Source organism: Struthio camelus, chromosome 6 (assembly GCF_040807025.1).
Source record: "Struthio camelus isolate bStrCam1 chromosome 6, bStrCam1.hap1, whole genome shotgun sequence".
NCBI lineage: Eukaryota > Metazoa > Chordata > Aves > Struthioniformes > Struthionidae > Struthio > Struthio camelus.
Window position 1 is genome coordinate 36,282,232 of NC_090947.1, and position 27,621 is coordinate 36,309,852.

Consider the following 27,621-nt stretch of genomic DNA (forward strand, 5'->3'; position numbering starts at 1 on the left):
AGCTCTGTGAAACTGGTGCTTCCAATACGGACCATAATAAACAATAATGATAGAAATAGTAGCAACTATGCAATGCTGCAGCTACCTCCATTTTCTGTTACATGGAAGACATTCAGGATGGTATGCAAGACGGATGCGGTATAAAATATAGATGTATTGTATTTGAAACTAGAAATAACGGCACCATGAGAGGTAACTATAAATGAACGATCTTGGAGAATGATGATAGCGTATGCTTACAATGTTCCATCTCTCCACCTTTTAAAATTACATACACTATTTACAACACCTCTTGGTTGAACGGGGGCTTACTTATACTGTTATATGTGCAACTAAATGTCAAAAATGATGTCATGCAATATTGCTCCATCTCTGGTTGAAGGTACCAGTGGAAAGACATACAGAACTTTCTTTTCTATTGTGACATTCCAATCTATAGATATGTATGAATTGATAGAACTAACCTTTTGTAATACCCACAATTTTCTGTAGTTCTAATTTTTATTGTGCCTGCTGCCTGAAAGATGATAAGACTTATTCATAGAATTCACACTCCAGTGGTTTGATAAATATATAACAGGCTGAAAAGGAGTTTCTTGGTGCAGTGCATGTTATTCATCAGACCTCAGTTTTCCTTGTTTTTGGTTCTGAGGTTTATTCTTTTTTAGCTTATTTTTTTATTTGACATTTTTGGCTGACTTCTCTGATCCTCTTCCTACTAATATCCACAAAGAAAAATAGCATTTGGGACAACTAAAACTAAATATGGCGTGACAAAAAATATGTTTATATACCTTTATTATATTATCTCTTATTCTCTATCTGACAAATGAGGATGAGAGAATACTGTAAAGCGATATTCTATAGCAGGCACAATGCTTATCAGTTATTTTCCTTTGACCTTCTGCCTTAGAAAATTAATTCACTTGAGCTGTTCATACACTAGAACATTAGGGAAAAAATAATGTTAGCACAAGTGAATATAATCTCTGCAGGAAAGCTGGGCAATTATTCAAAGGTCTAATCTTATCTCTTGTTTCATTTTTATATGGCAAGTCTACATTTAAAGTATTAGATATACTGTGCTTCTGCCCAGTACCTTCAAACCACAGTAAATAAATGCTGCTAAGTGCCACCATGAGTGAAAGAGCTTATAATGAGAAGTGTGAGTAGACATGTGCGCCATTCATCATTCTGTTCAGTCCGATATTGGGGCTCTTTTTATCAGCACTATTCGTAGCAGTGTCATCACCTCTGGTATAAATCTTCTGTCAGTGTCTGTCGTCCCTGTGCCCTATTAAACTCTTGCTCTCACATAATCACTGAATGACCTTTGGATGTCTTTCATTAACCTCTGACCTGAACCCTGCTGGCTTCTTGTTGGTAGGTAAATCTATAACATGACATTTGCTTACGGCTCAACCTTTTTCCCGGCTTAATAGTCTTGCCTTTCAATTTTCTTTTTTTTTGTTGTTGTTGTGGAGCACAAAGATAGTTGCAATCTTAAACAGCAGCTTGGATTTCAAAGGTTGGAACACAATAGTCTCAGTTGCAACATACCTAAGTGTCTACTAAGGGATGGCCTCATATTTTTCCACTGCTGCTTGCTGAAACTCATTACTTGTAAATTGATGCAAGGTGTTAGGCTCACAAATAATATTTTTGTTTCTGAGAGAAGTTTGTTTTCTCTCAGATATTTTCCTCTTACTGTGTTCCCCTAACCGGGGATTAAGGATTGATTAATTAAAATTAAACTGTGCAGCTGCAACACAGCTTAGCCTAAAATTTCTGGTGCTGGAGAGGAGAGTAGCTATTGCACAGCAATAATAATAATAATAATAGTAATAATGCAAGTTTTAGTTCTCATGAGGATCAACCTAGGCTGGAAACTAGTTACTCCAGAGCTCTATATTGCCAATATCTTACTGCAAAGCCTTGGTCAGGCTACTTGCTTTTTCTATGACTCATTTACCTCATTTATAAAATGGGCCATGGTAAAACTCTACTCTGCAGAGTAAAACATGAAAAATGGCTTCTATTTACCCAGCCTTTTGTGTGCTCAGGAATCACGCTGATACTCTTATTAACCCTGCTCAGCTAAGTGTGTGTACAGAGTTGAGACCGTACTGAGGTTTTTTTCTGCTTCAGCCCTACCTCCCTCTGTGAGCGTGGTCCTAATTACAGTTAGCTATAATTAGTACCAATTAACTAAAATTCTTAGCGGTTGTATTCCTGCAAACCCACTGATGAAAGGCTCTCTCGTCAGCGCACGCTAAAGCGAGCGGTTAGGATTAGGATTTGAGAAGGCATCAGAAGAGGGCTGTTGAGGGACAGCTGCAGCAGTGACTAGCACTCCCTTTGGCAGGCGTTAAGCGAACGTGTTCGGTGGCTCCGAGAAAGCAAATAGATACGGCAGCAGAGGAAATGGGGGGAAATGATATCAGCTGTAAGGGAAGTTGTGTGACGAGAACAGGGTGTATAAATTCTATTAGGGGCTGTCTACAAGATGCTCTGCTCCTAATTCAGGCATTTGAAAGTCCATGGAACAAAGAGGAGCACAGAGCTGCCTGCAGGACAGCTAGTGGAAAAACCTGAGCGAATAATGTATGTGCAATGTCTTCTGCATTTTCTGCTAAGGTGCTGTAAGTCATCCTTAAGCAATGCTAATGTAAGAAATGATTGGATGATAGTATCTTCTCCTCAACTTTATATACACCTTTAATTAGGATATCTCAACGGACTTTCGTACTTAAAATTAATTCAACTAACTTGTGTAGTGGCAGCAACGTATCCTGAACCATATAATGCACCACCCTCGCAAAATCCACATCTTGATGATTTCGCTATCTAGAAAGCTAGAGCAAAGTGACAATAGCTTTTCCTGAAGTTTTCTCTCTCCATTTCTTTTTGCTGCATTCAAATACAGCTAATAAATTATGCTTCTATTTCCTGCTTCAGTCTGATGCTGTCTTCTCACAGTTGGAGGGCCCATCTCTTCTCAGTTCATGATCAAGCACTATCAAACTGGAAAAAATTTCAGGGAATTGGGGATGGGCAGATGACCAATTTGGGTGTTCTTTAATTTACTACATTTTGCTATGGCATTTCTCCCTGTTGTTTTCAGTGCTGGCCTCATTTCTCCTTTCCCCCTCTCTTCATTTTCTTCTACGCTTAGATATTTTTGTTTTGCTATCAAAAAGATCAAATAACCTAAATGTGATATTTTGCACTTGATAAAATGCCTAGGACAAGTTATGTGGACTGCTAATGAAACTCTAACAAGCCACAGATGTCAACATATAGACATCCCTGGTGTCAGGAGACTACCAACACCAAAAGCATAATCCCTATCATCCAGCTAAAACTAGAGTAACTCTTTCAACTCTCTGGAAACAGTAGGTTGTCCTAGACATCAGACCTCACCACTGTAAGGTGGCAACACATGCTTAGGACCAGTGTCCTGTGCATGACGCAGGCATCGTCTGAAATGATATCAGCTTCCTCATGATCCCTAAATGGTGGATTTGGTTGATGCTACAAGATGTAGCTGCAGCCCTTTGGCAGGAAGCAGAGATGGCAATGTAGGCATATGCTTTGAGCCTCTGCATGATCTTCCTCACTTTTAGACCGCTCCCACTTAAGCTCCATAGAGAAATCTTGAGTCATACAGATATAGAACAACAAAGAACACATGTCCTGCTCCCAGGCTTATTTCTATGGATGATGTTATCAAATACAGTACAACTTCTGTACAGATACTGTGGCAACATTATGCCTTTTATTTAAGATATATGTATTTTTTACTTTTTTATCTTTTAATCAAAATGAAAAAGAATAAGGATAGGATAAAGAAAGAAAACAATTGAGTGTAATAATCCATACCTCCTAGGTCATTTTTAAGCACCTTACCCTTCCCCGTTTAAACATATAGCCACTTCACAGCTCACAGACAGCAGAGGGAAGTCCTTCAGAGGGGAGATGAGGCCAGGAGTCCTTGTGGGAAGGCAGGATGCTGGGACCTAGAATTGGTCTCCCCCTAGCACCACCCCCAGGCCCAGCCCAGGCTCCTGAGTGACCTCCCACAGCCACCAGCCTCTGGGGCTCCCTGGGGCAGCTTCCACATCCTCCTTACCCCCTAAGCACTTCTGGGCTCCTCAAGGGTAGCCTGAACACCTCCACCAAGCTCCAAATCTCCCCAGCCATGTCCCTTTTCAGTTCCCCGCCCTAGCTCTGTGCGCCCTCAAATAGCCCACTCTTTATTTTTAAAAACCCACAGCAATTAAAACCCTCTACAGCAAGCCCCACCTCTGTAAGACGTGGGGACACACTTCGCTGGGAGGGGAGGCTGTTTTCTCAGGCTAATCTGAAAAATGTAACATCCTTCTGTGGTCCAAAAAGCAGCTACACCCAACAACAGATTTGACTGTTGTTCATGGTTCCAGAGAAGAGGCCAGATCATACCAGAAGAGACAGAGGCCCATTACTCACACTGATTTAAGTGAATATATAAATGAAAAAAGAATTTGGACTTTGTTTCAGACCTGGTTTGAACTCTTCACTCAGATCTTCTAAGCTGGAGAATTGGGACAGAGCTATTACATTGCTATTACTTTATATAACCAGTTTCCCCAATTTGATACAAAGCAAATGTGTGCAAAAACCTTACCATGAGATGACTGGCAGGCAAATATGCAATGCAAGAAGAATGAAATCACAAAAGCATGGGGAAGGAATGGGAAAATACTCTTTATTTTTTTGTTTGGATTTACAAATACATTTGGAAAAGCTATCTGGGGTGGAATTTAACTGAGCACAGCTCAGAGAACTTTTGGAAGAAGTGGATTTTGAAGAGAAACATATGGACTGGGGACTCCGGCCCTGAGATATCTCCATCCTACAGACTTCAGGGGACTTTTGATCTGGCTAGGGTGGAGCAGAAGATTTCCAGCTGATGAGGACAACCAAGAGGATTTGGGATGACAGGAGCAAAGAAACACAAATGGGTGGTTAATTGTGTGACCCACAGGGAGCACTGGAAGACATTAGTGGGTATAAAGAGGCCATATTTCCATAAATGACCATTAGTCTTCTACAAATGTTCCTTGAAAAGTAAAGGAATGATTTTCTCTCTCCAATTAATCATCCTGAAAATCCTCCTTCGTGTAATCTTGAAAACACCGGAGAGGACTTAGTATCAGCAAATGTTGCCAGATGTACAAAATGGCAGAGTAATGTGTTGTATAAAATGATTTTGGGTGGCAGAAACTGGACAGCAAGCCAAGAATACTGCACCAGCATTTGAGCTTTTCTATGAGAGGCGTTGCCAGCCTCAGGAGGGAGCGCTGGATAATTTATAGGTTAACATTTTCTTTTTATGTGAGTAGCATTTTTTCTCATTTATAGTTAATTAGGTTAAGCATGCACGGGGAGCGAGGGAGGGAGGACTTTCAGAGAGGATCTAAACGATTAGTAATTTGAATGAAGTTAAAGAATCTGCTAAAAGATGTAGCTCTGGAATTAAATATGTTGCTGTAACAAGTGTAAGTATCAGATAGGAGTTTTAGAGGTTCTTGCATTAATTATAGCACCAGCATTACAAAAGGTAGAGCAAATTTACAGATGTGGTGTGTGGATTTTTTTAACAAGTAACTGCTATTTTATTTTATTAGAAGAGCAGAAGTTATTTTCCCGCTGTTTCACAGGTTTATATCTTTTGCACATATTTCTTGTCTTAGAAGTTTTGGCTCACATACAGGATCATTTAAGGTGAACTCTGAAGTAAGAATGAACATTGGCTTAACCACTGAGTTTCTTCAAACCTTTTTTCTTGTATAAAATCCTCTTGACACTTCCTGGTTGACTGAACAGGTTTTTCAGACAGATTCTGTATGTCCATGTAACACAGAGAATGGAACAATTTAACTAAGATCCATCTAAAAACACTGTACCATATTTAGACTTGGGCAAATGGCTATGCAGACACTCAGAATGGTTCAAGATATGAAAAACACCTGAGCTGCAGTGATATTACTGGTATATAGACTTGACAAATCCTGTACGTTGACAGTGAAGCTCACACAGTTTGCTCTTATCTCCCATTTCCCACCATGAGGGCTGTATATCACTCCTTCGCAGCATTGCACCATAAACTCTCTCCCGTTTTGTATCCCCATTTGTCAGACACAGGTGTCCGGCTTCCCTCATCACACGACTTGTTCTTTTCTCCCTACGTCCGTCGGATGATCCAGTACGTGGGTGTTGTGTCCAGAGCTATCATGTTCCACGGTATCTTTGATGAGGAAGACAGAATTTTAGAAAAAGGGGACATTTTTGAAAATTTATTTAAAATATATTTCCATCATCAATGCCTTCCACTGCATAATTTTTGGAAACTCTCAGAACAGCATATAACAGTTTATTTTGCAAGTTACCTTTAAGTGTTGGGGACAGTTTTTAAATATAAGCATGTAAGTCTAAATATAATATCAGAGGGTTCTGATCATAAATTCTCAAGGTCTCCCAGCTTGTGCAGTACTTCTGAAAACCAGGCAGAACTTTGACTTAGATACTAAATATAGACTTAACAGTTTATCTTGCGACACCCAAATAATTCAAGGAGTGAATGATTTATGATTTCAAGAAGGGAATGATTACTTCTACTGAGAAATACTGCCATTGTTATTGCACATGAGCAGTTCCACATGGAGGATTATTCAAAGTAGTTTAACGCTTGTGCTACTGCCAATTTCTTTTCCTAGGCTAGGATCTGTAAAATAACCTAAAAGATTTAAAAGAGCAACCCCAGTGAAAGTCAGGGAGAGAAGACCACCTTATTCCCTTATGCTTGTTGGAAAAACCCACCATTTATTGGCTTAGCCCCAACTGCCTAGCAGTTAAGCCTAAACGCTGGACCAGTTGTGCAACAGTCGTATAGTCTGCAGTCATCTGTACTAGGCTGCTCAGTTAGGCTACTTGTATTAAAGCCACAGGCACAGATCATGTGCTCTGTGTGAGGGATGTGGTCAAGGAACGACTGACTCAAGTCAGAATTAGAACGAAGCTCCGTGGAGCACAAAGCCAAAGCCAGGAGATCTGGATCCAGAACCACCTAGGAGCAGGTGAGCGCAGCTCTGAATTGCGCTGCACTGCACTGTGCCGACATAACAGCCTGTTAGATGCTCTTTTGGGTTTCTCTGACATGACACATGAGGTGCAGCGTGTTTAAATGCCTTGCCGAACTCAGCTGAACCAGCGGCAGACCTAGAAAGACAGCAGCAGCACCTGACTCAGAGCCAAGTCACCTTCTGAAGCACAGGCCTTCGGTTACAAGCTAAAGGGAATGCTTTCGCACATGCAAGGAGGAAAGTCAGAGAAAACAATATAACTGGCTCGCAGTGAGCCGGCATAAATATGTTGTGGTCGAGCAGCCAGAGTTGAGGACCAGAGGCCAGACCTTTGAGCTGTGTTCCTGACTAGCCTCATTTGTGCCTTTGGCAATTCTTATACGGTGGGCGTCCTCTCCAGCCAGTAGAGCAGAGCAGTAATAGCGTTTGGAGCGCTCGTGAGAATTAGCTAGTTAACACTGTGGAAAAGCTCTGACGGAGAACGGACTGCACCACATGCTCTCTCCAGGGGTTATATGTAGACTATTGTCTGTTGCTGCTGTGATCGTTGGGAGGTACCCACTCTATAGCCCATGTATTTGCCCCAGCAGCCCCATTAAGCAGGAGCATGCTGAAGGTGTGACTGGTGCAGTAGAAGGCAATTTTAGGCATTTTGGGCACCATGTGGCTCCCACAGAGCCGCTCAAATAGGGAATTATGTAGAGCTGTGCTTCAACAGCATGGGAGATCATTGCTGCCTGCAGAGCAGCACCACATCAGGAAGGGTAGCGTGAGTTCTGCCGTGCCAAATTGCTGCACCTCCAAAGCATGTCCATAGCTCTCTGTGAAGTAACGCCAGCACAGCTACAGAGCTGGTATGATTCATCCATCCATACACTGGCTCCCGCACATTGCAAGAAGGGGCACAATAGAATCATCCAGGCGGGGAACCATAAGACTATCATTCCCTAACAACCCTCCTCTTTAGAGAGTCAGGCCAGTCCACAAGAGGACAGCTCTGGGGTTAGCTGGGTGGACTGGCTGCAGCTGCTGCTTTGTTTCTGCCAGCAGCATCCAAGTGTCTTCTCTCTTAGTCTGAGAGAAGGGCTGCAGGCAGAATATTTTGTAACTGGTAAAAGTAGCAACAATCACTCAAGGTGAAGGATCAAGAAGGATTAAGAAGGTTTGATGTGGCACACTCTGGTCAGCGGGAAATACCTGTGTTTTGACCAGTTGGTTTTCCCGTTTTGGGAGAGGGCTCCCATAGTGCCCTGCAGCTGGGCTATGTCTTTTCACCACTTCTATACCTGAATGTTACAGCAGTGGGAGGTGTTGGGATGGAGCAACATACTGCCTGGAGAACTGCATAGCTCTGCACAACTTCTACAAATTCCTCACCATATCAATCCTGGAATCTGTGCCAGTGGATGTACAAGGCTTGGCTCACAGCAATGTTCTCTTAAGAAATAATGATTTCACTGCAACAAGGTGCCAGTGTGGTAAAAATGTAAGAAGGACAGCATTTTTCATGCAAACACTTGCTGTCAATATGTATAATGAGTTACTTGCTGCTAGTTTCCTTCTTTCTGGGGTGGGAGGCAAGAAAGGAGAATTGGACGCAGTGCTGAATGGATAGTTTTGAGAAGTAGATACTATTCAGTCAATTGTGAGCAGCTTGCAGACGCTGGGAGTGCAGGTTCATTGCATCTCTAATTTTTTTTTCTTCCTTTGGGCAGGTGGTCTAACAGCCAAGCAGCTGATCCTACTTTTTAAATTTAATTTTAATTGAATGCACTGCTAGAGATGCCTTAAATTGACTCTTTTTGTTTAAATTTCCTAAGGGAGTTTGCCCCAAGACCTTCATCCTGTGATAACTTATTCTGGCCAATGGAACCAGTGTATATTTATTGTATGCTTCTCCTACCCTTCTCCGGCTTCTGCTACCGTGAACACTGCAGTTGCTGATGACTCGAAAATTACTCAAGTGTGAACTCGTTCACTGTCTGTCACCTTCCTCATTAGGCTAGCGAGAAAATGTATCTATGACTCTGTCACACACAGCCCTCATTAGGTTAGCGGCACATTGCGATCATTGCCTTTTTTAAAGATGGCTGCAGGAAAATGGCTGCTTAGTTTGATGCTCCTCAGTAATAAGTGTAAGTAGCAAAACTAGGGCTCACTGCACTCTCCTCTGAAATAATTGCATTATTTGCAGAGCCTGATCAAGGGACTGAACTGGTACTGCTGGGGAAGTCAGATGGCAGTGCATAATCTCACTGCTTACTTTGAGTAGAGGGAGCAGAAGATGCTCGAGGTAAGACTAATTCATTGTGCAGACTAGATTTAGGACAGAAACACTATCCATTTTTGGCATCTGTTTCTCCTTTTGCCTGTTAAACTGGGGGAACTCTATTGAAGGCAGCATATTTTCGCTCATGTATTAATAACAGTAAATTCAGGTCTATTAGGTATAGCTCTAACTGGTAGCAATGAGGGACTCTGGTGTTCTAAACTTAATTTCCACCGAAGGACAGTTAGCCAAAATAGCACCAACTGGTAATATACACCTGCTTTTGCTATTCCCAGGAGGCTGGATTTAGACAGTATCACTGCCCGATGCCCATGCTGAGTTTCTACTAGAAAAGAAGATGTGCTAAATGACTGTGTCTTCTCTCTGACTTGTGCTATTTTCTTTTTAGCATTCTTGCTCTTTTCCTAGGCAAAGTGAAGATTGCCACTGCTTTCCACATCGGATTTTCCCCTGAAATTGGTCCATTAACTCCTGTACGCTCTAGAAAGACAGGTAACTATTTTCATGCCTGAATTCCTTTATTTGGAGTTAAAGAAAAAAAAAAAAAAGAACTTATGAACTGCAACCACCAGAACAGCTACATAATCCTGCATGCAGTAGGGCTGAAGTGTTGAATGGGACCACTATATTGGTGGGATCTGCTTCTCACTTCACTTGAAACTGCATTTCTGAAAATTACACTACAGCCTATTCTGCCATGGCTGTTAGGTTTTTGCTTTGGTGCAGCTCACTATTGCTTAAAAATATGCAGGCACAGCCTAGCTTACCTACTTGCTAAATGTTGTTAGCATTTGCAGGTGACAGTGTGTATGGCATGCAGCATATAAAAAGTACTGAGGAAAGTCATTTTATATGAGGAGCTTCTTTTGTGCTTTCATTATAATGTATTCTTACTGATGATTGCTTCTGTAACACAATCCCAATGACCTGAATACCTGAAAAAATATTTGCACTCACTGAATCTTGATAGAAATGTTTAGGGTAATGTCCAGTTGCCATATCAGGCCTTCAGTGCTGATGATCCATCTCTGCTTTGCAATATAAATGTTCTTGTATTAGCACTGGCATAGAAGACCAGTGATGTACTGTAGCTGATTAGGTTCATAGCAGATGTGTACCCCCTAGGAATAAGATGATGAAAAATCTCATAGCCTTTTTGCTTATTTAAAGTTGATATCAAACTCCAAATTAAATTGGATATCAAGAACTAGACTTGCTCTGCATATATTGTCTCCAATTCCATATACTTACGATCCTTCTAATTAGCTGCATTTACAAATTCAAAGGCAATTAGCCCTGAAATTGCTAGAAATATAGAGAAAGAAAAGTTTGATTTTTTTTTTCTGTCCTGCAAAGTTTCTATTTCCATTTTCATTTAAATCAACTTTAATTCCTTCTGAAGATCAGAAGATAAATATTTAAAAAAAAAAAGTCCTTCTTAAGATTTGAGGCTGGAAAGGACCATTTTTATGAAATAGAAGACTTTTACTCAGCTTCTTGAACAATATTTGAATCACCAGCCTGGGAGGAATGTTGGCAAGTAAAACTTAGGCCCTGGTCTGCAGTCCAGGTGCTGAGACTGCCAGCCCTGGCACAGCAGGGCTCAGATTTTTTTTTTTCCTTCTTTTTCTCTGAATAGGTTAAGCTCAGGTTATATGCAGTACTGAGTATTTCTAGGATGCAGTCTGGCTCATCTGCTTACTATCAGCCTGCAACGTCCCTACAAGCGCTGGTAAGCCTGCACCACACCATCTGCTGTGCCCAAGCTGCCTGTAGAGCAAGCTGGCATGCAGCTGGCTCCAGGGTTAGTAGCAGGAGCTCAAACTTTCATCCTAGCCAACCAAGCTCTGGAGCTACCTATACACGAGCACCTGTGTTCAGCCAAGCGCTGAATGGAAGTTAAGGAACATTTGGGCTCAAGAAAAAGTTCAAATCCATGTTTAAAATATGATCTAGATGTGATCCAAGTGAAATAAGCCCTTCCAGTTCCAAAGGAATAAGCATCCTCATAATAAAAAGTAGTATGACTGAAAAGGGTCGGCTCTCTTTAAAAAGTCCAGTCACTGAGAAGCCTTAGAACAGGAACCATTTTCTTAGATTTTGTCCCTTTATGTCAGAATCACAATACTTTGGTCAATACGAAAGCTTGAAAGATGACTGGTTAGGATGGTGGCTCTGGGAACCTCTCTTCACCATCGGTATATTCACTGAAGAGCACCCTTCAGCCCTTACACCCAAAGATGCGCAGTATTACACATGGCGCGCCCCGGTTTACCAGTCTGAATAAAAGGTTCATGCTCTGTGTTAACTTTGTAATTGCCTTCAGTTTTATAATAGCAATTACTTTTCCTTTCCACGCATAACTCAGCTTCAGACACCAACTTTTCATGAAAAAAATTCTTTTACAGCAATATTACTCCAGCCTGCTGGTTGTGCCTTATTAATGCCTGGGTACTGGGTTTTTTCTTCATTCTGACAGGGATTCTGGGAGCCTCAATTAGCAATTAGTATTAAAAAAGCTGTCCTGGGGAGACAGATTTAATACCAAAAAAAAAACCCCAAGCTCAAACCTGCAAATCTTCAAAATGTCTGGAAGTTTGCATTTTTTTTTTATTCATTAAAGGATGCATTATTAACGAACTATCTTCCCAAAAAATACATGTCAGCTATTAAAAAAAAAAAAAAAGGCTCATAGCTTTTCCTTAAAGGTTTCACAAGTTAATTTTAATAATTTTAATTTAAAGTAAAAGAATAATGTCACATTCCAGGAGATCAAAGAGTGCCCTGTTTCATAGACGATGCTTCAAGAGCCTTTTTTTTTTTTTTTGGTAAAACAATGATTTTCATAAAGAGGTGCTATTTCCCAGAGCATAATTACCACTGCAGTTTCTACTTGGATTGTTTAAAGGACTGTTGACAGCATCAGTTTCTTCTTTTTGTTATTTTTATTAGAGCTGGTAGAAGCCAAAAATAGATTATCTGGTTTTGTAACAGGTGTAAACTATGCAATACTTTCTGCAGCAGGAAAAGTAAATAAGTAACAGCATCGCATGAAGATATTATATGTAACATGGCCCAAACTGGTATCTCACGAACGTGTATATAACCTACTTTATATAACCATGTCTTTACCAGGCTAAGTGCTTAATTGTTATTGATTAGCTCTGCCCACTGTTCCAATATCAGTCGTTATTGAAATAATCTCCATATCCCTCATTAAACATGCATCTGTTTCCATGGGAATGCATTTTTAAAGAAGTGCTGCTTGAATATTATTGGTTTCACTGGTTGTTCAGGCACTTGGTACTGTGGTCGCCCAATCTGTCATAGTTAATCAACTCTCATCTCTTAACACTGGCTGCAGTTATCAATGAGTTGAGGATTAATATTCTGGGCGAAGCAGATGATAAATCATTTGTATATAATTAGTGTACAGCAAGGTTACAGCTGACATGAATTTTTATCTTAATTATGAGAGAAATTTGTTCCATTAATTTAATTTAGTTTGCATGAGTGGCTAGACACCTAACAAAGTTAATCTTACACCTGTCATTACAACATTAAGGAGAGGCTCATTTTCAAGCTGTAGACACAGATACTCTAGCATATAAGGATAATGTTGCTCATTCTGATGTGAAAATAGATGATCATAGACAGAAGATATAGAGCCTGCTCTTTTTAAAGTCTTCCCAAAGGATTTATGTGAGAATTTTACAGAGATTCAATCCTTTCGCCAGTGTACTGAGTAGACTAATTTTCCTGCAATCTTCCTTCTGTTGTTCCTCATGAAAAAGCATGCAGTACTTATAAACAAAGGGAAATGGTTCTCTTCCTTATTTTTATAAATATGCATTTTAATTATTTTAACTATACAGATATATGTTGTTAGCAGAAGGCATGTGACATAATGAAATACCTCTTGTATGACATGGTATCTGCATTCCAGGCAATAGATGAGGAAATATGTATTGCCTCTACTCCAGCCTTCGTATTTATGTGGAAGAGAATTATTCATAACTTGATCTACTTACACAAATGGCAATTGTGTAGGCATTTCTGAGGTTTCACCACTATGAGTAAACCAAAATTCTGTGTTAATTACCCAAGCAATTATCAAGTCTGATAAATCATACATGATTGATAGATAAGGTGGGGCTGTTTAGGGAACAGGATACGGTGTTAGTTATTTTGCTGATAATTAAACAAGCACCTAAATGAAAGAAGACTATCTGAGGCATCCCTTATAAAAATGTTTATCTCTATAGATTTGTTGATTATAGTTATTTTATTCTTGTAGGATGACTTTGGAAAAAGAAAAGCCAACACCCAAGTCTTTTTACAGCTAATGAGATGAGACTGAGTACAGCGGTGACAGAAATATAACTGAAAATTGCACTCTGCACTAGCTCAAGTCCAAATACGTATTTGTAATACAAGCCACAGTCTCCTTCACATTTGCAGCACAAAAATAACCCTCGAGCAGAAACATTAATTGAACAGTAACTCAGATTAATGTTTTGTAATATTAGTTCACAATTATTACTCTGAGAGAGGGTCAAGAAGTATATAGTTGGCTATTCACAAAGAAATGACTGATTTAAAAACAAAGAGCTCTAATGGAATTCAATAGTGCTTTTCAGTCATTCTAGTTGGCATCTCTATTACCTGAAATGATTCACAGTCCATTATGGGAGCTTCCATGCTAATAGAATGTCTATCTTCTGTAATACAGACACATCAGGGCACTAACTGAGAATCTGTCACAATGAATTTCATCTAGATTTCACTTCATCTCTTCATGGACTGTAAAATTTGCTCTTGTACAATGCCTAAATTTACTGTGGGTAATTGAGAGAGATCTATAGATGCAGCACACAGTAAAAAGCCGTTTTCCAAAGATCTATTGTAAATTGTGTAGATTTGGTTCAGCTGGGAAAAGATGATGAAGTGCTGAACACGAGTCTTTGCTAATTAAATGTTTTTGGTGAGCTCTGGAAATATTTTGAATGGATCACAGTGAACAGAAAAGTGAAAACAGCAGCCTGGTTAAAATGTCTCTCTTGCAGCTAGAAAGGCAATGAAGAAGCTTTTGAAATTTAAGAAAACTGGAAAAGCGGTAGGCAAATGAGTGAAAGCAGGCTCCATTACCCCTTGTATGACTTATGGATTATATCAAGTAGACCTATGCTATTTTTTATCTGTCTTGCGTTTACACAGTGCAAAGTGGGATATTACACACTTAACCTGACTTCCTCTAGGTCTTGAAAATCCTACTTAAATAGTGTCGGTAACTCCATTTTATTTTTGCAACTGAGATTATTCATCCCAACTAAAAAATGTTGCTATTAAGTTCTATGCATGGATTGTTGATAAAAAATTAAAATAACATTTAATGCACGGCTCATTTTTTCCCAGCTGAATACTTACTGCTCTGCTCATAAAATAGATATGCTGTGCATTTTCAACCATTTCTTTTTTTTAAAATTTTACTTGTTCCTGTTAAAAGCTAAACGAAATTATTGGTATCCTTACCAATCACAGATTTTAATATTTGTTAGCCAATTTCAATTGTGATACATTCTATAGCTTTTTTCCTAAGCCAAAAACTGCATAATAGCATCATGCTCCACTGCAAGTGAAGTGATCTCAGCCTTTACATTAGGAGAAAATCAGAATGGTATGACTGCAGTTCATTACTGAAATAGGTAACTGATGAACTGAAAAGACAAAGGGCATTGTTAAATGAAATGTCATTATTAGAGCTGCTCATGTTTAACAAATGTACTGTAAGTTAATTCAGTGGTGTTTTCTCCAAAGTCCTCTGCAGAATGTTCACCGCTCATTCTTATGCTCTTTGCATGTTCAACATTTTTATTTTCTTCAAGGAAACGATGCTAAGGAAACCTTTAAATAAACACCAGTTAAACTGATGCAAAAGATGTCACATAACTTTTGTCCAAGGTTTATCTCCAGTGCTACTGCTCGCCCAGTGATCCCTAGAAGACATGCCATTTTAAATGTTTATTTATATCATGTTTGAATAAATAAAAATGCCTTATTTTCCTCGAAGGGAATTGGAAGGTAAATTCTGAGTTCCATGGGAAAAAGATTTATTCATTAGGCTCCAATTCAGCAATCTATGACTATGCAACAAAGCACTTTGGCGCGTGCTTAATGTCAGGAACTGAAGTATCTGTTTTAATATGTTGCTGAATTGGGGCCTTAAAGCGCAAGCAGAATCTTGGACCTCATATTTTAAGAGCTGTGTAAAAGTGGTGTTCTGATATTAAATAAAAAACATATCATACTTTCAGCATCTGTGGGAAACTGTTTGCATTGCCCCAGAGGTGATAAAAATAATTTATGGACCTCAATATTTTTCACAACAAGGAAATGACCTCAGCTTTGGCAATCCGAGGTAGTTAGTGAAGCTTTTCTGCTACATTTATAGATTTACTTGGGCTACATATTCTTTGACCTGTGTTTTAGATTTATTGACAGATACATAAGTCACAGTAAATAACCTAAAAAGCAATTGATGCTCTGTGCATTTTGTGCATGGACTGATTGACAGATTAAGAAGGGCTGCTTCTTCACAAGTGAGTGAAACTTGTGCCCTTGCTTGTTATAAATATGTCTACTGTGTGTCATGCACATTTTTTTAAACAAAAATTCTAATGTAACTGGAAGATTAAAAGCATGCTCAGACTATGGTATGTGTAAATATGAGCTTGAAAAGAAAATATGTAGTTATGTGTGCTACGATAAGGGTAGTCAAACTCTGAGAGGAGCCCTGAAGAGAGCCTGAAGCTCTGAGCAGTCCCACTGGCTTGATACCTCTCTTGGGAACAGGGGCAACAGAATCCAACTCGTTGTGTTCCAGAGCAGTAACAGCCCAAGCAAGAGGAGCAAGAAAGGGTCCCCTCCTTCTGCTATCACAGTATTTACATCCAGACCAGCACTGTAATATCTCAGGGCTTCAAAGCTTGCTAATGTCTTGAACAGGTTTTGAAATGAAGATCTGGGCCTTCAGTGCTGTATTCTCTTTGAGTGCCTTGCATAACCGTACAGGATGGCCTAATTACCTTGGTTTGTGACGAAGGGAGCATAGTGTTGGGTTTCCTCAGGTGTATCAAGCACTGAGCAATAAATAAGGGAGATTTTGTATATGATGGTCTAGCATCTGCTTGGAAATCACAGACTCCCACAAAATTGTTCTTCATGATACTGCTATGGAACTAACACATTAATGACACTAAGCAGACTTCCTTAATGTTGATCAATCAAGTAAATTACCTTGAAGAAAAAGGTAAAATCTTTAAATCTTCTGTAATTTTCTTTAAATGTTTAAATCTTTTTCATCCCTTTTTTCACTTTAGGTGACGAATGTAAAAGTTGTGATCAAATATCTCTGCTGACATCTCCATCATTTGCCTGATGGAAATTGGAAAAAAACATCCTCCCCTCCCAACCTTCCACCAGAAGCAAGATTAATTTAAAGTGTGAAGCTGATTTGTAAAAGTTTACTCTTAATGTCTTTGTTCTCATGCCTTTAAATCAAGATCTTATTAACCCTTTCATGCAGCTTTTGTGGTGGTAAAAAAATTGGTATTATGAAAGTTTTAAAGTAACCCATGGTGATACAGCTTCATTCTCTTGAATGTAGTACAAGATACATAATAAAGAATAAAAGTTTACTCACTTGAAACTGAGCTTCATCCTCATGAGTTCAGATACGCATAGATTTAAAAGGTTTAAGAAAGAAAGGATAGCAGATTCTATCTGTTCAAATGTTAAAACATAACAGAGAAAATAAACATGACTTGGATCACAACAGCCATGAATTAATTACTGTTTGCTGCTACCTGAACGTGCCTGAGACATCCCACGGGTGTGCACTCGAAATGAACCTTGCACTGTCTGAATATGCATGGAGCGCTACGAGCTATCTGCGGCAACACCGTCCAGACGGCAAGACACGTTTTCTCGGGTTGTTTCCTCTCATTTGTTTAACTTCACTGCCATCTGCTGTTCAGGGACGGGAACCTGTACTGCAAGCCCTGGAGATGTTATTGATGTGCACAGCTATGGCCGTAAAACTCTTCGATATTTTAACGTGATGTGAAGGACAGTGGGAAATATTAGCATGTACTACTGTTCACCTACTATGCTACCACCACCATTGTCAGGAGTTCCTTAATAGATCAGAAGGTGCCCTGTCCCTGCCAAATTAAGTGTTAAATGGTCAGCGATTAAATCCGCAGCAAGCCTGGCCCCTAGTACAGATTGCTGCTTGATGCCACCCACTGCATGCTTATACCCTGCCCAAGGGAGCATTTTAGCAGACACATCTTGTCAAGACACCAGCAGTGTCTTACCAACCCAAGTAATCCCTTCGCTCCGTGTGCTCATTTCCTCTTCGGCACCTCCCTCCCACTTCTGCTGTCGAGAGAAAGCCTTCCTCAGTTTCTTCTTCCCAGCACCATTTCCCGGTCCTCCTTCAAACAGATCCCTGAAAACCCCGTCTTTTCCAGCTTGCACCTTAGAAGAACAGCTTGAGAAGTAATCAGTAAGTATAACATCTTTCAGACTGTGCAATGGAAACACCAACAGTTTATTAGGCATATAGGACCGGATCAGATAGAACATCAGCTCTTGTCATTCAGTATGGTATGGCAGGTAGTTCTCTCCAGTCCAATATGACTTGTTGACCTTTTCATTCTGTGTAACAATTAGAAATATGCTCAATGTGGATAATTGGTTGTGTCCAGCAAGAAACAGGGTTATATGTAAAGACTATGAATTCAAACAGTAGATTTTGATTATGGAAAAGGTGTTAAAAGCGGAAAATATTCTGTCATGGCTGGATGTAGTTAGAGATAGGAAGTCTGTTAAAGCAAGGTGTACTCTATTGCTTCTCATGTATGCTCATCAGGCTTTTACTCGATGACTGAAATCTTTGGCTTGATTCCGCATAAAGGCAACAGAAATCTTTCCTTTGACTTCAGTAAGCTTTGGGTGAGACTCTCAGTACAACTACTGTGCAAGCTGGAGTGATACGTGGAGATTAAACAAAATATTATGTTTTAAATAGTTAATCTAATGGCCTCGAAAAGTAAATAATGATATTACAAAGTTATATAAATATATATAAATATAAATAAATATATACAGATATAGACTTATATTAAAAAAACAGGTAGCTTAGCTTTCCTCTGCAGTGTCAGCTGTCAGAAGCAAGTTACTACTGTAGTAGTAACTCCTTCCCCATGGCAACACCCTCTATCTCTTTGCTTTTCTGATTTTTTTTTTAATTACTAAAGAACTTGAAAATCAATACAGCTGCAGAAAATGCAAGATACAGTCCATCTCCTCTTATGCCTCAGCAATAAAATTACAGTTCAGTCCTGATCTCAGAATCTCTGTTGCTATCAAGGGTAAGTTATGAACTACAAGGCAGAAAAAAACGTAGCTCGATTTTCAGATACTCTGTTAAGTGCAGATCTGGCAGTTCAAAAAATCTTATTTTGCCTTATAAATGGAGTGAATTTGATATTGAATTCAGTGAAGAAGCATCAGAATGGAACACCAACATGTCACTTCCCAAGTTGAACAACATCCTTCAGGGCAACCAGACTTGTATGAGAAAGTATTATCCGATATTGGGTAACCTGGCAGCACTGGAGTGTGTTCTGGTGAACAGAATCTATTAACACTCATACTCATGTTCAGATCTCCTGAAAAATCTCTCTATGAGACGTGGAACAAAATGCTCACCTTCCACCTCTTAAATGAAAGAGCTAAATGAAAAACTTTAGAAGAGATTGGTCCAGAGAGCTGAACGAGGTCAAAGGCCAGATATTTGTTTTTCCTTTCTTTCTTTCTTTCTTTTTAACGTGTGTAAAATAAAATAATTTTTCTGACTCTAACCCTTTCTCAACGCATTCGTTCATTTCCTTAGTTTCTCTTGTCTGAACATCAGCCTTTTGCCCATCCACCTACATCCGCTATAGGCGCTCAGACTTTCAGCGTACCAGAACCTCTCCAGAACTGGTCTACTACTAGAAATGCTGCTTCTGCTGGCAGGTTCATGGGCAATTACTGGCATTTCTGACTTACTGCATTGCATAAGAGCCTCTGTTTGCCATATTATTTCGGAACCCTCGGGTCACTTCATCTCACTCACTGAAAGCAGACTTTGTTTCTCTCTCTCTTACGAGTCAGCACAGACCTGTTTTCTTTGAGCAACTCAGCACTATGACTCTAAGAACAGCTGCAACTTTTCTCCCTCCTGTGCTGACTTCCCCACCTCCCTCTGATCCATAGCATGTTGCTTCACCTCAGATATGCCTCCCGAAACAGAGGCAGACAGATCCTGATGTGATATTCTGATATAACTTGTGCAACTCATTTCATCCTATTTTCTAAATGGAAAGATTGCAGAATATTTTCTGCTGTACGAGGGGAGAAGCACAGCAGAAGAACTGACTACAAGGCAGACAGCTAGCAGAGCAGAGACTGACAAGAAAGAGAATATGTTTTCAAATTTGTCTTTAAATCTGCAGTAGAAAGGCAACTGGGAGTGTTTCTAGCCAGAAGTTATACAGAGACAAAGACAGAGAAGTGGCTTTAGTAGCTCAGTAGAACGATAGTCAAGGTAAAAGCTTCATTCTTCTCTCTGTGTAATTTATAGTCCCTGAACTAAAGGGTGAAACGGTATCTCCTCCCTAGAAGCAGTTATTGGATTCTGGTCGTTTCTGTTCCGTATTGACTGTGCTGAAATCGCAATTTAGAGCATTGCTCTGTGCTCGCTGTTCAGCCTCTCGCCAGCACAAGACTTGGGAAAGGTGAAAGGAAGTGGAAGAAAGTGATTTTCTGCTAAATTCATTTGCAGGGAGTGGACATTTTTATAGAATGGCATTTCAGGTTACAAGAAGTCTGTAGAAGAGAAGCAATGTATCTCTAGAATCACAGGTAATATTAGCCAGGGGGACACTGCTAAAGGAGCACCAGTAAATTCTCAGAGCAGGGCCAAGGGATAGGAAGCTGGAAGAGATTACATTCCTTACACAGAGGCAGATTTGGGAAAGAAGAGGCAGTTGCACATCTACTTCCTATACCAACCAAAACTAACACTGATCCCAAGAAAGGGGCAGCAGTTGTGGGAGGGCTTGCTAGGGGCAACTTCTAATGCTTGCTTTGTGAATGAGCTGTGATTTTCATAGCCATTCTGACAAAACTAGACTGGATAGCCTCCAGCATAGCCCAAATGTTAGTGTATCTGTAGGAAATTCTTCTTCCGAATTGCAAAAGTCATGGAAGTTACAAGGAATCCTGTTCCATCTTCAATTTCTAGAAGGGTTTCTAGAATTCCTTATCTTCACTGATAAGAGGCCATACTTTGGGGATATGCAGTATAATTCCAAACATATTACTTTGAGCCTTCCAAACTCACAAGCATATGAACTGCTAGAGAAAGCGGAAAAATTGCTAGGAGAATTCTGCAACAAAAAGACCTCATTAGCTTTGAACTATAAAAAAAATCCAACATAGTCACTGGAGTCAGTCAAAATCTTCTGCTTATGGGTTGACTGATAAGAAAAATGCTAACAGTCTTAGAGGTAAATCTTTGTCCTAAGTGGCCATGCTTAAAGGATGTGAAGCTGTGTAATAAGGAGTTGCCAGTTCTCCCTGTTTTTATTATGAGCCTTGCAATATTTGATGTTTTTTAAAGCCCAGCTCCTGAAACCAAGAGATTAGGTGAAAGTCTCTGTTTTAATTAAGAAACAAACAAGAAAAGGTTTTCTTCATTTTGTGGTTGCTGAAAAAAAAGGTCTCCAAGGGTTCAAAAGCCAAAAAGGAGATAGAAAAACCTTTGTATTGATATATGGTTTAGATATATTGAATCACTTGGTTTAAATCAGTTCTGTTATTTATGGAGACTGCTCTTTCAATGTTCATTGTTTAGCAACACTGAAAATTCCAAACCCAAAAGGTGTCAGGTTTCTTTTTTAAATAACTCATCCTTCTTTAATCAGCAACAAAACAGCTTCAAAGAGATCCAAATTCAAATCACTTGATTCCTTTCTGATAGAACTGGTGAAGGAAAAATAGCAGGTAGCACTGAAAGCTGCTACTACCTGTATGATTAGGGCTAAACAGAGTATGATTATAAAGAGAGAGAATGAATCCATGGCTGTTTCCGAAGTGAGTGGCCATCTAATTGACATTAGTTGTACAAGATATATATAGCAATAGTATGAACTCTGAGACACATAAAAGGGGGAAATAATCTTGTCTGGAAAACTGGTAAATCTGTTGAAGAGGAATCTTCCCCTTCTGGCATGTGACTTTGGATCCTTGGCAAGATTGAAATGCAGATATCTGATCCTAAAAGCATGAACCTTAACTGAAGTTGACTCACAGCTGTAAACAATACGCACCTTTCTGGCCACAATATGCACCTGGTCTCGCTATTAGAAGGGCAGAAAGCTGTCATGAATGAAAGTAGGCTGCTTATTCTCTCTGCATGAGATAGATAGCTTCTTCCAAGCTACAGACAGCTGAATTTAATGAACCTTTAATGAACATAATCCTACTGGGTTGGTTTTTAACAAGTGAACTAGAGGTGGCTCTTCTGGTCTTGAGTCTTTTTTTTACTTTCTGTCTGCAGCATATAATAGTTGTGGCTGTTTTCTATCCTTCTTAAACCTGTTATAATGCATTTGTAAGGGCTTTGGAATGTGTGGACTAGATGGACTGGAGACCTTCAGAACTTCCTTTGCAGGTTGCCTGAAAAAGGGATGTTAGACTTACAGACCCACGCTTCCCTTCCAAGCTCTTTTCTGATGTCTTGTAGTCTTGTGTTTCCAAAGAACCATCATTCAAAAACCAGATCTTTCACATTTTTATTTTGAATTTTGCCCTCTGAGAAGTCTTAGAATTTATATACTGATTGGAAGTCAAGGCTTCAGGAGATGCACCTTTTTTCTCCCTCATCGTTTTGGACATTGATAGATCTGATTTATAATTTACTCTTTAGTATGAGTGACTTTCTCCAACTCACCAACTACTGCAACCTTCAATACTCCTCACTGCACAAGGAAACCTCACCAGCTGAGGGTTGTTGCTACAGTGTGATCAACACGGAAACAAAGTTAACATTTTCAGATGTCATCATAGGCTGAAGATTTATCGCTCCACTGATGTGTGATGAGGGGAGGAAGCAAGGCACACCACTTTTCTTTCAGGATAATCACCATCTGCTATGTGCAGACCTATTCAGACATATTGCACAGTTTTATGCTACGTGACATTTTGATGATTACTTTTACACTTTTCAGAGGTAGTGGTTTAATATCTTATTAAACGCAAGATTAGATCAATATTATATTGATTAGGATTATGTGAGAAATTAAAAAATGACTTGGTAATTATGTGACCATGTTCTTCAGCAATTACATACTTAAGAGCCCTACTTAACACTTAGGAAAAAGAACTTCCATGGTTTGCATATTCTTGATCTTTATCTAATTTTTCAATAAGGTTCCCTGAGGTCTAGGAGCTTTGCAAAGCTTTCAAAGTGAGTAAGTTGGTCTGCACAAATCAAGAGCCTTAGAAAACTAGTTCTTTGCATAAACTGAAAATCCAGTATTTTCTGAGCCTAATGTGATTGCTAAATGCTTTTATTGATTCCTAACTAAATTCATGTTAATTTGGTCTTGAACTTTAACAAGATGAGTGTGATCATCATTGTGAAAAAGAACCTTTTCAGAAAAAAATGTATTTTATTTGTTAGCATATTCAAATTCAATCTGTGCTGAAATTAGGTAGGATTTGCAAATAACTGTCTGGTTAGAATCTATTCTTTTTCCCTGCCTCTGAATAGATAGAATGGCAAAAGGTAATTCATTTTTCCTAATAATTGCTTCTACAGAAAATGAGAATCTTTGAAAAGACAGCTAAGCCAAGCTTCTTCAACATTGCAAGAAAATACTTGGATCACACACACAAAATCCTTGAAATGTCCAGTGCAATAAAACTTGGGACTGCATTTCATGGGGCCCATAAAATCTGGTCCATAGCCTCCTAAAAAATGGCTCAGAACAACTCAGGAGAATGTTTGATTCAAATTATGACAACTTCTCAGTGATTTAAGGGACAGTAGAGGTAGGGTCACCATCAGCTCAGTTTTGTTTTTGTTTTTTTTTCTTTTTTTTTTTTTTAGCAAATTCACTCTTGGAATCCTTATGTATAATTGAATAATGCATTAAAACACACCAAAAAAGCGTTAAAGCAGGCTTTCCAAAATAAAGGCTTTACCCAAACATGACCAACAAGTTTTGCAACGTCAGCAGAACGTAGTATTGTGGCTGATGTCACCAGATGGTGCTCTTCCACCATTTTCCAAAGTGTTTGCCTTCGTATGAGCAAGTTTTGACTTGCTAAAAAAGATATGTTGTTCTGATGTCACTTTTGGATTATGCCAAAATCTGCTTAGAGATAGTTTCAAGATGGAAGGAGTAACGTGAGCAGTAGCAAACTTTGCTTTGTATTTAGGGTTAAGTTGCTTGTCAGACTCTATAAAACTAATTTCTTCTGCACAGGAAGCTGCTTTACAAAGTCTTGGATATCTTAGAGGCCTGGTATTAGTGCCATAATTAGACATTAGTATCAGAAGAAGATGGAGGTTAAATGTTAACATTTTTTGATACAATTTTTTTCATCAAATAAAGGCTGCAGGTTGTTCCTTTTAGAAGTTAATGAAGTTGAATAATTCTTTATGCCATGCCTGTAATTCACAGAGAAGGCAAAGTCCTATTTACTTGAGTAAAAGAGGAATCAGACAAGAAGTGGGAATGTCTTTGTTCAGTACTTTATAAGCATTTTTACTTCCTTTTGGCTTAGCTTTGTTCAGGGTTACATTTCAAGCGCTTGCTTTGTGTCTCTACCTTTCTGCAGCCTTTTCTACCTCTACCTCACTGATATTTTGTCTTGTTCCTCTTACTACTTCTCTGCCTTTTCAATTCTCTTTCACAAAAACTTGAACCAGCATGAAAAAGAAAAGCCAACGAAATTCCTCTACCTTGGACTCTTCTTCTTCCCTAGAAAAAGGAAAAGCCTAGATATCTCTTGGGAGTGAGGTGTATCTGTGAGATGTCTGTTACTGTTTCAGAAGAACTTAACCGTTCATTCTTATAACTGTTTTAAGTAAAGGATGTGCCATACTATTATGGTATGCAGGAGGAAAAGTATAAATCCATATATCTTGCCTAAGCAGCCAAGGTGAAAATATACATTTCTCTTACCCTTTGTAAGGATTTATTCCAAGACACTCAGTGATCTGGCAACTTAGATTCTTTTGTTCTTTGAACAGCAAATAAATCTTAGAGCATGATTCTATTTGGAAGAAGGTTTACGTTTTACAAGTGTTTTATAAGTTCTTGTGCTTTTCGTTTTCCAACAATTCCAAATTAGATTTGCTCAGTCTAAAAATAAAAATGAAACAAAACATTTCTTTCCAGTGCTAGCATCACATACATAGCTGCGATCTGAAAATTAATATCCTGGTCCAAAGAGAGGAGGGCTGTGTGACGCACTTACAGTGCAATTGTTCTTCTTTTCTTTGTATCTTTTCAGGTAAAAGTTCTATGACTCAGACTTAATTAGTTGTTCCACGGATGATATGAGTCAGAAAATACCTACCTCATTCTACCTTAGATGAATTTCTCCTGACTGTAAGAGTTACAGATGCCCTGACACTTCTAGAAGAGATGGGTAACAGTATTGTCCTGAACAGACTTCACTACGGATAATTATTCTGTGTCAGGGTGTAATGTGCCTGTCCTTACATGGACTTTGTGATGTGCAGCTGTGTAGAAAGAGAGAGAGCTGTCCCCATGCTACCCAGCCTTTCCATTATGAAAAAATAGGCATCAGCTGCACAAGACAGAACTCCAGAGGGTAGGAGAACAGAGAGGAAGCAGATCCAGGTGATAAGTTTTCAGAGTAGCTATCTGGACTGCCTGCATATTTTCTGGCTTTAACCATGAATCTCTGTCATTAACTCCGTGTAATTCTTCTTAGCAGCTGCTGTTCCACAGACAAAAATGACTCAGATGAGAGCTGTGAAGATTGATTAAGATAATGCTTATTATGAGCCATTAATATACATAACAGCAACCTAACAAACATTACAAGAAACAGATTATGAGTGTCAAAGAGGAGGAATCTGATTTTCTGTTTTTTTCTCTCACTTGTATCACTTACACACAACCACCACAAATTATTCTTGCTCTCCACAAAGGTATTTCCCAAGGAAGGGGACTCCTTGGCGGCGGCCTGATTTTCAAAGCAGGCACCATTAGGCACGCTCTGAAAATCAAGTCACTCATAAAGTTTCTCAAAAATCAAAGCACCCAAAATCACTACTCACTTGAATGTTCTGACCAGAGACTTTGAGTATTATGGCCAGAATCATGACACGACAAAACAGAAGTCAGGTAAAAACTCTAGTCTTAATGAGATAGTCACAATATTGTCTTCTCCAGCCGGACTGCTTTGCTTTCACAGACAAAACTGTAAAGAGTTTGTCAACTTTAGCCTAAGCAGACCACAAAGGAGTAGTTTATTTTCTTACCAGAACATCCGCATTTTTACCATTGGGCTATCTTTTCCTCTACAAATTCAAAGGGCCACGAAGTGTTTACTGTTCCATCTGATTAAAAAAGGAACTATTGCATGGTCCTTTGCTATCTACTATCATTAAGTAGGTGACCATGAACAGGAGCTTTTTCATGTTCTCATTCATTTTCTCATTCATTTTTCACTTGTGTCTGCCTTGCGTTTGGTTAGGATGAACTAGTAGCTTGGTAAGTGAGGTAAAAATTCTCATGTTACCAATCCTAAAAAATAATATTAAAAATAACACAAACATAATTTTCAAGAAACGTTTCTTTTTCCTGTCTCCCTGTATGTTTTAAGCTATTAAATGCTGAAAATATGAATCACTCAGAGGAGAGATTGGACAGGATTTTGGCCAGACTGTACCTTCTAGATGCCATCACTGCATGGGATAGTAGGCATGTTTAAAACATCACTATTTAATGTCATCTGTGATTGCTAAAAGGGTTACCTTGCAAAACACATCAGCCTGTCTGATGGGATGCAATGGTCTGCTGCAGCCTCTAACAAGGGCTACTGTAACAGGTCTGTGACTTTTTCATTTCACAGTGCAGAGTCTCAGTTTCACAGATGATAATTGGGAATTTGCAATTGCCTGCCAAATGACTCCTCATGCCTACTACACCTTCAGCAATACTTGAATCACAGAATTACAGAATCGTTGAGGTTGGAGGCACCTCTGGAAATCATCCGGTCCAACCTCCCTGCTCAAGTAGGGTCAGCTAGAACAGGCTGCCCAGGGTGGAGTCCAGTCAGGTTTTAAATATCTCCAAGGATGGAGACTACACAACCTGTCTGGGCAACCTGTTCCAGTGTTCAACCACCTTCAGAGTGAATAAATATTTTCTTGTGTGTAAGTGGAATTTCCTGTGTTTCATTTTGTGTCCATTGCCTTTCGTTCCGTGGGAGCTCATCTGGGATATGAACCTCAGGTCTCCTACGTCAAATTGAGAATCATATCCCTAGACAAATGAGCTGAAGGAAGGCCGAATCACTATAAGGAGCCTGGAGACAATCAAGAAGAGGAGACACTTCTCCAAGAGTTACAATTCAAAATGACGATAAGTGTGTGCAAAGGAAGAGACTGCTGCTGTGCCTGGCAGTCCTGCTAATCCCAGAAATCTAGATACCTGCCTCCATGGCAGTAATCATTCCATTAGGGATCAGAATGGAAGTGATCTCTGCCAAGCAACAAAACAGGATGAAAACAGAGTTTACGCAAGGTCCGAGACACAGAAAACAATGCAAAAATTGATATTGATTTCTGGAGGCTTAGGTTCAGTCTCCTATGGCTGGCTCCAGCTTCTCTTCAGATTAGGAATAAAACTTAGAAGGTGCAGTTATGACATTACTGAAGTCAACAGCAGAACTCCAGAATTTGAGTGACACAGTAATTTCCATAGTGTAATGCTTAAGAAGTAACCAAGCTTAAGAGAAAAAATGTTCATTAAAAATGATGAAAAACTAGCTTCAGGTAAAGATGACGCATTACTTGATTCACAGTCCAATGAAATCACTGGGAAC

The 27,621-nt window shown here is 39.3% G+C and overlaps 1 long non-coding RNA gene across 1 annotated transcript; it reads right to left on the reverse strand.

Moving 5' to 3' along the window:
- Positions 1-4,723: 4,723 nt before the first annotated feature.
- LOC138067670 (uncharacterized) lies at positions 4,724-17,347 on the reverse strand. Its single transcript, XR_011141978.1, has 3 exons — positions 17,290-17,347; positions 17,117-17,196; positions 4,724-6,289 (listed from the first exon to the last, which is right to left on the reverse strand). It is a non-coding gene; the product is annotated as an uncharacterized lncRNA (long non-coding RNA).
- Between the last annotated feature and the right edge of the window lie 10,274 nt (positions 17,348-27,621).